We start from the raw sequence: 14,666 nt of genomic DNA on the forward strand, positions 1-14,666 counted from the left end.
TATATATATATATATATATATATATAGAGAGAGAGAGAGAGAGAGAGAGAGAGAGAGAGAGAGAGAAGATAATCCAGATTTAAATAAGACAATTAAAAACCTGGAAATGTAGATTTCACCAAAAGAACTATTATAACCTTCCCAAGCTACAACTTAAAGAGTAGTAATAAAGAGGTACACTAATATGGTAGTTTGCCTAGGTTCTGACAAAGCCAACTAACCCCCAAAAAACAAAATGAATACAAAACCTATACTAGGGTCTGCAGCAATAATGGATATTTCTATGGAAATTGTCTCATGCTTTATAAGCTCCTAAAATAAAATCAAGGTCACTGTGTGACTAATGATAGCAGATGGAGGGGAAAAAAAAGAAAACACTGAAAGTAAAACAGTCTTCTTCAGCCTTATTTTCAATTATCTCTTCAAATCAGCATTAAGTACTTACCCAATATTTTTGATTTGTCAGTCTAGTAAGTCATGTCTTTCCACTGGTCAAAGGCAGCTGAAAAAACAACTGCTTGAACAAACTAAATACTGTGACATGAAGCATTTGACTTCCAAGTCTGATGGAGGGCATCTAAATGGGCAAAATCCATCATCCAAACAGGCTCACTTAACCCAGCTCCCAAAATGAACAGTAGCTATAATAGCAAAACAAAAAAGGTTCTGATTTTGTTGTTGTTGTTGTTTTTCTGATTCTTTAGAGGCAACTGTAAAAGAGGTCAGGAATATATTAACAGTGACAATGGACAAGGAAGAGGAAAATAGTGGATAAAAGAATCTTGCTGGCCATTGGTTCATCCTTTTCTGTAGCAGCCAGAAGGTTGCAACTGATTTATTTGGAACCAATCAATCATTTATTTGGAGATTTGGGCTCTATAACCAGGTAAGAAAACTTTCTTTATCAGGCTTCATGGCAGTCCAAACAGATTACATATCTTTAAGGATGTCAATACTCAAAACTTCCTGCAGACTTAGCATCAACTCCTCTCTTTCTATGTTCATTCTCTCTCCCTCCAGTGTTCCAAGGTCCTCATTTGTCCCAGGAATGGCTTCAAGGTAGTCTGGGGAATCGTTCTGCTGTGAGGGTAGGATGCTCTGGTTGATAGTGTCGCCTATATCCATTTCATCAACACTGTTCAGGAAGTTACCTGGGGTTCAAGGACCTGTAGCTGCCCATGTTTAGTCCTCTGTCTGTACTCATATCTCAAGAGTGATAGGTACCACTGTTAAGAAAGGGATCTGAGCTATTGGCTGTCATTGTTCTCAGTTTCTGAGATATCACCAGAGAAGATATTGGATTTTGAGTCCCTTCATCCCCCTCCAGTGTTGGTAACTGGTTGATTCCTGCTGAAGCAGTTCTTTTCTCTCCAGTAGAAGTCTCTTTCTCCATCTGCCATTGCCAAAGCCTCATCTGTTGTTGCTGGTTGGAGTTGCCAATACCATGACTCCTCCCTTTGGGCTCTGGGGAGCCAGGGGTGGTGGCTGACTGAAGCACTCTGACTGATTCCCTGGTTCATGGCAAAATGAGGGTCAAGCTAAGGGGTGGTCTTGTTCTCATGGTTTATGCAGTAAATTTCTCCGTCCCAAGTCATGGCTTGTTCCCATCTGTCAGTAAGTGCATCAGAGTGTGGGTTCATCATGCTCTGCTGCACTGGTGGACTGGTGGGGGTCAGTCACGTTCAACTGAAAGCCTGGCCTTCCTGTGATCCTGACATTCCTTTGTCTGATCAGTATGATTTAAGAAGTATCTCTGGGGCAGTAGATATGGCTCAAGCCTTTGAGTGCCTGCCTCCTACATGGGCAGTCCGTGTTCAGTTCCTTCCTCCTAAAGAACACAAACAAAACAACGAGCAAACAGACGAGGGAGCCAACTCAGGGGAGCCTATGTGGCTCTGACGTTGAGCCCTGCCTCCTGCATACGAGGTCCTGGGTTCAATTCCTGGTCCAGTACCTCAAAAACAAAACAAAACAAAACAAAACAAAACAAAAACAAAGTATCTCTGACCAGAAGATGTCTTTGCCATCTCCAAGCCTCCTTGCAAAGGTACATCACAGGTATCTCAAAAGAAGACTGGACCATGTTGAGCAGTAGGTGCAGCTGCTGGACCAGAGACGACTCTGGTGGGGTGGGTGTCCCAGGAGAAATTGTTCTCAGTTGCAGGGAAGCTGGGGAAGAATAAACTGGAACATGCTGGGGAGTCTGGGCCCCTGCGGTGCCTGCACGGATACTGGCCTCTGGGGAGCTTGAAGAAGGAGTTAGTTTCCATTGCCTCGTGGGCACGGTCTGGGGCACGTTGCCTGCCTTGGGGTTCATGACTGCGTTGAAGAGCGCGCCCCCGAACCTGCATATTCTCTTGCCTGGCGGGAGGGGCCTAAGGGGCCTGAGGTGCCGCCTGGGAACCCGGGGACACCACCGGCCCCGATTGCGGGCGGCTACTCTGTTCCTGGCGGCTACACTGTTCCTGAGGGGCCGGCTGAGATGGCGACTGCCACCCGGAATCCGTGGCTTCGGGCTCCGACGACGACGCACACTCCCTGACCAGGCGGACCAGGGAACTGCCCGACGCCCCGGCTCAGCGGGCCAAGCCGGAGAGCTGCAGGCTGGGCGGGAACGCTGCGCTCGGGGGAAGCGTTTAAAACCCACCAGAGTCTGGGCACCTCCAATGATTCTGATTTACTTTTTCTGAGGTCGCTCCCAATTGTTAACATTTAAAAAATTTTCCCCAGTCAATTTTATATACGATCATCATTGTAAATACTGTGACTTTTGAAGTTCTTTAAAACAAAAGTCTTTAAAATACGAAAAGGGAAAAATAATAAGTATTTATAAGCTATATATTATAACATAGCTGCTCTGCTATAGCATACATATATGCTGTATAAATTAATAAGTGCACTATAGGAAAAATTGATTTAGAAATATCTTTTTATTATGTTGGAACTTAGGATGAAGGAGAGCATGAATTCGATGGTCTATATATATGTGTTTTTTTTAACAAATCAATTTTATTGACATTAATAAAGCATAAATCCATCTAAAGTGTACAATCAATGGTATTCAGTATAATCACATATTTGTGCATTCATCGCTTCAGTCATTCTTAGAGCACTTTCATTATTCCAATAATAATAAACAAAAAAACCCATCAGTCTTAATCTCTCTGCTTCTCCTGACTTATGTAGTTGGTATTCTTTTTCCTTCTCTCTAGTATATTTGTATTTGTATTTTGTAAAAACTGTCTTATATATGCAATATCAGATGATCTATATATTTTTGGAAAACTATAACTGAAGTATTGTATTTTCACTTTATTCAAATTTCCTGTAACAAACAGAAATTCAAGAGTATAAATTGGGGTTAAGAATCAGGAGGTCTGGGTGTGCTCTGCCCAGTGATTAACTGTTGTTGAAACTGATGAATGCGTGGGTGAAGGTGAGGAATGGGTGTTAATTAGACTGCCTTGAAGTAGAGCAGCTCCACAAAAGGCTAATCTTGGAAACACAAAGATTCTTTTTATTAGTTTAACACCTAGTTTGCAAATTAGTAGCTAACTTTTACTGGGTGCCTGGCTAGTCTTTCTCATTTTATTTTGACAATCATCTTGTGAATCAGGTATTTTTCAGAAGATAAAGCAGGCTCAGAGAGACTAACTTGGACATGGATAGTACCTGGTAGATCTAGGATTTGAACCCAAGGATGTCTGTCTCCAGGGCCTATGATCTTTGTATAGCATACTTGCTCTGTTCCTTGTAGGGCCTCTTAGATCATGTTTCTTTATATCCATAAAAGTATGTCCTACACAGATGGCTGATGATATTTCTTTAAGACATGAACAAATGAGTTGAAGGTGAAAGATCTTTTAGGTTGTCTGTGGCTGTGTCCTCCATTGTGGCAGTATGCCATAGTCTCTTTCTCTTTCCTTGCTTCTTGTCCTCTTCTGTTATCTTCTTTCTGGTAATCCTTCTATGATATGTGCTTTTACTCTCCTTGGAGCTAAAGAGCCAAATGCTGGCCCAACTCTCAGACCCTCCATAGGTCCTATAGTTGTTGATCCTGACCTGGCAGTCTTTGAAAGTTTAGGTGGAAGATCAGATTGGCCTGGCCTGGAGATACCCAAGAGAAATCAATGAGCTGTACCGTGTCTAAGCCTTAATTTGAGTTAGATGCAGGTGCAATTGGAATAGATCTGGAATGGTAGGCTCAAACACTCTAATTCAGAGATTAGTACAGTCTACACACTTAACAGTTAACATCATGGGTCCCTGACACCCTTCATATTTCTAAATCATTGATGGGATTGAGCAAAACAGACTGTTCTCAAAGATTAATGCTGGGACTGCCTCTTCTCTGTAATTCATGATTGCTCAAATTACTAAGATTGAGCTCAGGGGACTTTTTAATTTTTAAAAAATAAAATCTACTTCTTAGATGGCTATTACCCCTTATTGAACAACTAATAATGTATGGTAAAGAAAGTGTACACTTAAAACATTGAAAGACAACTTAATATTTTGATGTACATGAAAATCAAACTTTAGGAGCTGTATTAGTCAGTCAAAGGGATGCTGATGCAAAATACCAGAAATTGGTTGGTTTTCATAAAGGGTATTTATTTGGGGTGGGAGCTTGCAGATACCAGACCATAAAGCATAAGTTACTTCCTTCACCAAAGTCTATTTGGAGCAAGATGGCTGCTGATGTCTGTGAGGGTTCAGGCTTCCTGGGTTCCTATATTCCTGGGGCTTGCTTTTCTCTGGTTCAAGATTCCTTTCTTCCTGGCGCTGGCTTGTCTTTCCTCTGTGAACTTACTTTCCAGGGTTCCAGCTTAAGTATTTAGCATCAAACTCCAAAATCAGAAACCCCCAACTCTGTTCTTTGCCATGCCTTTTATCTGTGAGTCCCACCCATCAAGGCGTGGAGGCTCAATGCCCTATTCATAACTCAATCATGCCCAGGTACAGATCAGATTACAAGCATAATCCAATATCTATTTTTGGAATTCATAGCCATATCAAACTGCTACAGGAGCCAAACATTAAAAATATCTAACATAGGAAGTTGATGTGGCTCAAATGATTGGGCTCCCGTCTGCCATATGGGAGGTCCAGGGTTTGATTCCCAAGGCCTTCTGGTGAAGGCAAGCTGGCCTGCATGGTGAACTTAAATAAATAAATAAATCTTTTTAAAAAAATCTAATATAACTAAAAATAATCCAAAATTAACAAAAACTAACCCAAATTACTTAATTCCAAAAGGAATTAGTATTTAAGAAATGTTTTGCTGATGAAAAAATAAATCTAACAAAATGGGTTGGTAATAACATTCATGTACAAAGCCAAAATATATTAGTTTCAATTCTTGTATATACTAAATGAGGTTCATATTAAATGAAAAGTTAAAAGTCCGTCAGTGTATAAAAAAGGAAGTCAATTGTTCAAATACTGAGTACAACTTGAGATTATTCAAATCTACCCCAGAATTTTGAATTGACTTTTAAAAATATTTATTGACTACTACCTAATATTGCTAATATTATTAATAATAACAAGTATGATCACTGGCTATATTATGTCATTTGTTTCTGCTGTTGCTTTATATAACTATAGTACAATATAAAATTTCAAAGTCAATAAATTATAGTCCTACATTAAATCTAATCAGTAGTTTAAAGAAAATAAAGTTCCAAATGTAAAGTTGATGGTTTCAGGCTCAGTAAACAGTAACTGAACAAATATCTTATAAAAGACTTTTGCTCTTAAAGAGAACGTGATAGTTGAAGTTTTTTCCTTTTCTTTCTTTGTGAGCTTTGTGAGCTTGATTATGTTACTCTGTACAGTCCCAATTTTTTTCCAGAAAAACCCAGAAAGAGATATAAGCATGCTGAATGGCTTCCAAGTCTTATTATGGTTTGGTTGTTTTCATTTGTTTGTTTCATTTTTTAAGCCCAAATCTGTTGAAAATAGGTCTTTAGTTCTAGCAGTAGATTAGAACAAATTCTCGAAAATTCACATACCTTCTAAAATGTTAGCTAATGGTCATCCATACTGTAAATCCTACACATTTCATTCATGTCCTCCGCCAATGTCCCTCTCTCTCCAATGCATCCTCTTCTTACAAAAGGTCATATACTTGCTCTAAAAGCTGAACACCCAAGCCCCTGATGAGATTAGCTTTCCAAGCTTCAAATATTCTCCAGATCTTCTTGAGAGCCTGGCATGAGAGCTGACAACAGCTCTTTAAAATGGAGCTCTGCTGCTTCTGCTGCAACTTTCCCTTCAAGAATTAGCATATCCTGGTATTTCTGAGGAAGTTTGAACTCTGACACCAGATTTAGCACTGGGAGATCTTCACAGATCTATATGGAGTTCAATTTCAGGGCCCAAGTCACTCATTTCATTTGTATGACCTGCTCCTTTTCTAGACTCCCCATCTGATTAATCAATTGAACTTGTAGAAGAATTTATCTCATTCTTAGACAATGGATTGGTTTCTTTTCCTGGGCAGCACTGCATTCAGAAGAGAACCATCAGGCAGATATGGGTTGGCCTTCTTCTGATGGTTTCTGTGGCCCTGCTATACTCAGATAATGTCTCCTCATAGAAGGGCCTGGAGGAAACATTTCTTCCTGAGACTTCCTCACTTTGTCTTGCTAGTGTTGGTCTTTTGATAATGAGACTCACTGCTCTTTGAGTTCCTCACAGACATCGTGACTGCTCTGCTTTGGTTTTCAGCATCCTAATGTATTGACACGAAATCTGTTTTACTTAATAGCAGGAAGAGAAGGTAAAAATCAAGGAGGTTTACGCGCTGTGCTCCATTTGTTCTCTTATTTTCTGCTATCACAGACCAGAGAGGGAGAGTTCAAACCCAGAGCTATGTGGCTGTAAGCCTGGGTGGATTCTGTCCTCTTTTTTCTAGAATACTTTCACCAGCAACTCGATGCTGGTTCTTTGGCTTTTGGTCTTTGTTTAGGAACAGCATTGGGTTGTTCCCTTCCTCAGGGGCATCAAAGCCCCATCTGGGAATCAGGTTTTTAAGATGAGCACTGGACTTAGCATTATCTTGCAGCCTTTCCTCCTTAAGAAATATTCCATTTCCCTTATAGCTTATTAAAAGGCTCTAAGTGTCTTGGACAAGTCTGCTGAACTAAGCTGTCATTCACAGAGTCCTTCCTTTCTGCAAGTACAATGTCCGTATTTACACTGCTGCCGGTGGCTAGTGACTCTATGGTATTGCCCACATCAGGTTTTCAGGGGTGGCCTTTCAGACTAGCAGATGTCTTCAAAGGGCCAATGACCACAGGTTTCTCCTGGGACAAACATTTGTCTTAACCCATCATACATAAATAAATTCTCTTCCTGACATGAAACCCTAAAAACAAAAAAAGAAGCAAATATGTCACATTTTGATAGCTGGTCAATCAAAATTGGAACAAAACTTATTGTAAATTCTAAATTTTGTCTAATGACCTGTGAGATTTCAGAGAGGGAAAATGCAGGTGTTTTCTGGAGAGTGAATCTTTTCACTACCCTTTGAGAGAGAGTGTCTGGCAGAGATGCTGGTAGTTGAGGCCATTAAGAGAGGTAGGAGGAGGATGTGAGGATGCGATTTCTGGTTTGAGAAGTGAGTTAAATAGTCTTGGTGATAAGTGACTGGATATTAGAGAGAAGATAATGGAAATGAAGAGAACTTAATATGTTAAAGTGAAGAAATCCCCATAAGAAATCAAGGTAGACAGATTTAGTCACCTTCACCTATTCTTTTGTTTCAAAATAGCGTTGTTAATCTACTTAGTAGAATTGCCAGGCAGTAACTGAGATTTGTGTTCCCAGTCTCTGTTTCAGGCTATCTCTTTAGTTTAAATTGTAGGAAAATATAACTGTTTGTAAGTGTGTATGTGTGTTTAAATAGGGAGTGCATAATTTTACAATTCTGACCTTACCTCTTTCATTTTTCTCCCAAATACACACATATATCCAGTTGCAATCATATGTACATGAAATTTTGTGCTTTTCTTTTTTATTCTCACATGCATATTATACATTGCCTAATAATTTTCATAATGATCATTTATAATAATTGCAAAGTATTCCATTGAGTGAATGTACTATAATTATTTTTCTATTGCTAGATATTTAATCCTTTTAGACTCTGTGCCTTTTAATAAAGGAGGTCACACTATTTATATATATTGTTAGATGTACTTGGTTTTTGTAAATCATCCTATTGACTTAAATTTTTTTTTGCCTTTTGCCTTTTTGGCATGTTAATGAATGGCCCATGCTTGTGTCTTATATTTTACAATTTGGAAAATAAGCATAATAATTGAAGTTCCAATGGTGATTATTTTAAGAGTGATTCTTAAACTTTAGTGGATACAGAATCACTTGTGATGCTTGTCAAACTGCACATTTCTGGACTCCATCCTTAGATTCTGATTAAACAGATCTATGGTGTAGACCTAGTTATTCTCATATAGGGAGTTATAGAAGACATGCAGACAAAGACTGTCTTCAGGGAAATTTAGGATATCATTTAGCATGATTGCTAGTGGAATTAACCATAGAGGACTGGAAGCTCTTTATCTGAATTTAGGTATACGTTTTAAGGCAGCCTGTGAGTCTAATGATTCTTACATTTATAAGCACTGAATACATCTCTCTCATTTTGACTTTATGCCAAAAATCACTACACAGCAGAAGAAGTTAAGCCTTGGAGAAGGAAGAGGAGACCAGAATTGAGAAGTAGCACCAAGCTAGAAAACAGAAAGGGTGAGAGGCCTGGCAGCTGTGTGGGCATGAGATGATGGGGTAGGGGAGATGTTTAAAGGAGGGCTTAGAGCTAATGGATCACATCTCTTTTCCAGTTACAAGGTGGTTTCCAGCTACAAGGTGGTGGAGTAAAGAGACAGTGACCCTCTTTGATTTCTTTAGAAATGAGAATTGTGAATCCTCCCCCTCTAAACAGTGATTTCAGTAAGAACAGAGTATTTAAACATATCTAGTGAGCTTTATAGTTTGATGGAACTAATGGCTTAAACATGTTCATCTCTTACCAAAAAAAATCAGAATTTCTACCTTATCAGAATGAAATATCTGTATGTTTATCACACTTCCCTCAAAGGCATCAGAGAATAAAAATATGATTGGAACCTGGTATGTTTTTTATATGACATTCTCCTATTTTAGTGGCTATCATGAAACTCAAGGCATTTGTCAGACTGTTCTTTTCCCTTTATTTCTCAAAATAAGCAGTGAGTAGGCAGATATTTCTATTTTATAATCACAGAGAAAAACACTGCAAAGTGGAATCTTTGCTGATAGTCCTACATCAGCTAAAGGTTGGGGTCATGTTTCTTTAGACTTTATATGTGCCACAGCAGCCCCAGCCCTTCTAGGGGACAATATTGCATGGGTCTCTCACGTTTCTGCACATGTTGGAAGCAGAGGCATCAACTGTACTTTGTACTTACTGTCTGTTCCAGGAGATTTGGAGAGCAAACCACCTGTGAATAGTGTCTCCCTCCAGAGAAAAGGGCAGATGTGCTTACTGTCTAGTATAAAAGATTCAAGTTCCCTCTGTTCAGGGCTCCTATCCTGAAATGCAACCCACTCCATGTGCAGACATCTACCTGGACTTATCTGCCTTGCCTCTGGAGGACTTGAGGACAAAGGGATCTGACACAAATGTGTTACCCATGCTGATTGCTGTGCTATGAGTAATAAAGTCCTTTGCCTTCAATTGAAGAGATGTCTTCAGCCAGCATCCAGGACACTGTAGCAAGCTACTTAGCTAATAAGTGGAGTCAAATCTCCGACCTTCACAGTTTTTGGCAAGCTCAAATCATTGTTCAATTAAAGATTGTAGAATAGACTGAAGACTTAAATAATAGACTGGGTGTCTTCTGACCATAAATTCACAGCAGTTGTGGAAGTCAGCCCTGCCCTATAAAGTACAACCAGAAAAGAGATAAGAGCAGCTATTCACATTCCCAGGGCCCCAAAGATATAGTAGAATGAACCTGAATTTAGAATCACAAACTTGGGTGAATAAGAAATGTTATCTTTATTTATTTTCTGCAAATCCCTGCGTTGGTAGGAAATACAATCTTTGTCATTACTTTGCTACTTCCCTTCCTTTCAGGGATTTAAACTGTAGCCAGAAAATAGGAACAGACCCTGCTGCTTTTGTTTATAACCTTAACCATGATCATCTTTGCTGAGGCTGTATCTAGAAAGGGAAGTCCAGGTCCCAGGCTGCTCACTTTCTTTTCCAATGAGGGGAAACTTTCTCACTCTGTAAGGCCAACGTGTCTGATCATCTCTATAGCATAATGCCTTCAAGGAGATTATAATTTTTAGAAAATAAAGCTGGAAAGAAAGCCTTTCCTGGAGCAAAGGAGAGGCTTTGGTTCCTTTTCTGCAAGGGAGCTGGAGAGAAAAACATAATTTGAGAATAAAGTCTGATTTAATATCTCAATAAATATCTTGCCACACTGTGTTGTATATATTTTTCCTTCTTTATATTCTCCTTGGAGAATTAAAACAGGTGACCATTTTTAGAGTGTTAACTGGACCATTTTAGGGGTGCAAGTTCCAGGACAGCAGTCTTGGGTGTAGGAGTAGAATATAAGGTGAAATGTGGCATGCAGGGAGCAAGTAAAATGATTAGGAAATCTGTAGGTTGGTCCTTTAGATCAGGGGTTCTTAACAAGGTTCCGTGAGCTTGAATTGAAATTCTAAAAAACATTATTCTTGTGGGGACATGTTGGTGTGGTAAGATGTATTTATTAAATAATACACAATATAATGAGGACTTAGTAAGAGATCCATGGTTTTCACCTGACTGACAAAGGGGTCCATGGAACTAAAAAGGTTAAGAACCCCTGCCTTGGATTATGGCATGCTTTATTATCTTCAACTAGTAACCCTTCCTCCCCATATCAGGCTCTCAAGGTAAAAACAACCAGCAAAATGCCTGCTTAGCCAACACTTTCACATTTGAAGACTATGTTAATGACAATAAAACACTGGCAGTATGTGCAGATTCCCTTGCATACTAGATTCAGAAAGGAAAATATGGTCTGTCTTGACTCTCACTGCTGTCAAGTGTTTAAATTGTCCTTCCAGCATATATTTAAAACACATTGTCATTGCAATGTTACCAAACAGTGAGCAAGTCAATGTATCTGAGACCACACAGTGATTGACATTTTATAAGTCAAACAGAGAGACATAGAACCTCATACTGCTACTGCTGTTTCCAGCTCTGAGGACTGCTGATACAGTTTCTGACAGTGTATAGAGAGGTGTAATGTTGGTTCACAACCACAAGCTGTAAAGTCAGAAGGTAGCCTCACCTCCTTGGTTGCTTGGCACGAGTTGCATTGTTTTCTTGAGTGGGAGAGAACTGAGGCAAAGGACAGTGATGTCACCAATACATTTTTGAGCAGTTCTTTTTTGTGTGTGAGTGTTGGGGATTTTCTTCTTTCGTCATTGTCTGTTTTTCACTTTATTTGGGTTTGGAAGAGATGAGCATGTCTAGGTTACATGCTTGTGTAGTATCACCTATAGGATCACAGGATCTATGCTTGAGTGAGGTCCTTGCCTCCATCTGGATTATTTGCTAGGTTTCTCACAAGTCACCAGAATTCCACTAAGATTCAACTTTTAAAAACTGAATTTGCACTTGAAATTCAAGGACAGACTAACCTTTTCAATTAGAATGAATTTCTATCCAAGTAGCTTCCTCTATCTTAACAGAGATATGATTAAACATTTTTTTGCCCCTAGAATGTGAGCCTGTGGAAGGCAAAAAATGCATTTTCCATCCTTGAATTATGAATGTGTAGCTCAGTCCATGGTACAAAATACATTTTAATAAATTCAATAATTTTTTGTCAGATGTTTGAATGGCAACAATTGGATAACAGTGCAATTATAAAAAGAGCCTTTTGGGTTCCCTGGGTCTTGTTTTCAGAAGTTATTTTTTCTATTGACATTTTTTCTCCAGCTCTAATGACTTTTATTTCATTTTATTACATCTTTTATTTTTTTTTCTAATTAAGCTTTCCATGGTTCACAAACCCTGAGAAAATAGCAAGGTCATCCACTAAAGAGTGTTTCTTGACCTGCATTCCCTTAATAAGCATCCCTGGCAATGTTTTTGACTTCCCCAAAGAATTGTTACATAGATTTTTATATTATTTAGATGAAGAAAGAAGAGAACAACATGATCAATGAAATTAAGACTTTTGCATAATTAGGGAAAAAACACCCTTTGCCTGGCACAACTTCAATCTTCTTTTTCACCAGATGCTAAGTCATTTTCATATCCCTAGCTGCTTCCTCCAAGTGCAAACACACCTGTTCTCACAGCTCAGTACCCATTTTATGCTGGCTCCTTGTGAACAGGAGATGTGAGTGTATTTTGACTTGCATCAGAAAACTGAACAACCATCTCTTTATTCTGAGATGATAGTAGTCCTCTTTGGAGCTGGGCAGCTGAGTAGTGGTCAATCTCAGAATTTTTCTCCTGAGGCTCTGAAGAGGACAGTTCACTTATCAAATCATTTGTAGGTATAATTACAAGCTTGAATCCTTTCTTGGATCAACATGTTGCCGTCTCAATCTGTGAAAGCCCCTTTGTCTGGGCTGTACTTTATAGAGTGACCAGAGCTTAGTGTCTGGTGGCCAGTCTAGAAACAACTAATCAAGTGCTTCCATATCTGCTGCAGATGAAGCCACCAATAAATTGGGTAACTGGGAGCCAACATGGCAACTCTTGCTCTGGCACTCCAGGAAGGGGACTTGATCTAATGCATAAAGGTTGCACAGTTTATGTGTAAATGGGAACAGAGCAAAAGACAATGTCAGAGCATGAGATTAAGGGAGGCCAAAAGTAGCGAACAATCAGTGTGCTGATTGACAGTGATATTTGGCCAAACTAGGAGCTATTCCCATCTCTGCTATTCCTATTACACGTCCATCAGGTACAGATGAATTATTTGGAATTCAAGGATTTTAGCTTCAGCTCCCTTAATGCATTTACCACTGAATATCAGGAGTGCCTGCCTCACTTTTTTTTGGGAATTGCTTCTAGACCCCCAACTCAATCTGATTTATAATAGTTTCTAAAATAACAGTGTCATTCTGAGGATTTCTTTCCATTGTTCCTCTCTGCATTACTCCCATCTGGTTAGTACACCACTCATCTTAATTAGTAAAATATCATCCTGTCTGGTTCTCCCTTGCCAGCAAGTCATTCAGTTCCCAAATCACTTCTTCACCTCCATCATATAGTTTAGCATTTTGCAACAGTAAAACTGTAACATAGCACATTCTTCCCCTAACAGGGAAAAGTGAAATCCGCTACAGCAATGCTAATTAAGCAGAGTTTAACATTAGCTTTAATTTAAAGCAGCCCTCCTGAGACTTCCTAGCATGTACCCAGGGTGTCATAAAATATGAAACCACACTCCTTCTCAATTAGCATCCATTTATTTGGGAACAACAAAAAAGCAGCAATAAACAGGCACAACCTGTTCCTATCTCTCAGATTCTGCCCAGCAGCAGCCTGCTCATTGGATACTTGCTTCACAAGCAGCATCCTCCTCTAGGTGACTGGATTAAACCAAATTGGGGCCAATTAAAGTGTCTTGCTAGGCATTTCCTTCTCATGTCTTAGGTGTGTTTTTCAGTTTAAAGCTGTATCATGGCAATGAGTTGGCTGTTGAAAAACTTGCATTAAAATGAAGACTAATGAAGACACAAATTGGAATTGGTCAGAGGTCTTTTTAAGCAGAAAGCAAGCTGGAATGGAGACTGCGGGACATAATAAGACTGTGATTGTGTTAAATCTATGAATGAGGCTGCTTTTGAAAAAATCCTGTACCTGCTGCTGCTCCTCTACCTGCCCTCCACCCCTCTTCTACCATCTCTTGGCAGCCAGTACCCCTATTATTGAACCTTCTTGATTTCTCTCTCAAACTATAAATTACTTATGTCTCTGTTTAGTAGTTAGTGCTACTCTACTAGCTTATTCTAAAGTGTTCATGTTAGACTTCAGATAGGCATTTTTAGTATGGGTGAGGTGTTAACATTTTTTCTTTCAATTTTTATTACATAAGCATCAAACACACAAAAAGAACATTTTAAAAGAAAGAAAAGTAACTCGTAATCCATCCACTCATCTGCATCAAATTTTTAGTACTTTGGAAACTGCTTAATCCACCTGTGTGGTTTGTTTCTGCTGGTAAGACCTCAGCACGTTTACAAATGCACGACAGTAATGTATTTTAAATCGGATAAGGTGATCTTGGCAAAATAAGCCCAAACAGAGAAGCCTTCTGTTTCTTTCTTGTTATTGTAAATCGGAACTAGAATTTTAATAAATAATAAATAAGAGAGGTGGGAAGAAGAAAAAAATCCAAGAGAAGTAGCAATAATATCAAACGTCTTCTAGGTCCCATCTGTTGCATAGTCCATTAGCTGACAAATTGCATACAGCCCTAATAATAGTGCTTGGAATTTAAATAGAACCTTTTAACAAAGAGCTTTGCCATCACAAATCTCATCTATCTTTACAACATCCTTTTAAGGTAAGCGCTTGGATCAGGTATTATTATACATGGTTTTACAAACAGAAGTACCAGGACAGAGTT

General features: G+C 39.1%; 2 pseudogenes; both read right to left on the reverse strand.

The window, feature by feature from the left end:
* Positions 1-876: 876 nt before the first annotated feature.
* Positions 877-2,027, reverse strand: LOC101429646 (transcriptional coactivator YAP1-like; annotated as a pseudogene).
* Positions 2,028-6,070: 4,043 nt separating this feature from the next.
* The window catches only part of LOC101430102 (serine/threonine-protein kinase Nek4 pseudogene), a 40,466-nt pseudogene continuing 31,870 nt past the window's right edge, over positions 6,071-14,666 (reverse strand).

Source organism: Dasypus novemcinctus, chromosome 7, assembly GCF_030445035.2.
Source record: "Dasypus novemcinctus isolate mDasNov1 chromosome 7, mDasNov1.1.hap2, whole genome shotgun sequence".
NCBI lineage: Eukaryota > Metazoa > Chordata > Mammalia > Cingulata > Dasypodidae > Dasypus > Dasypus novemcinctus.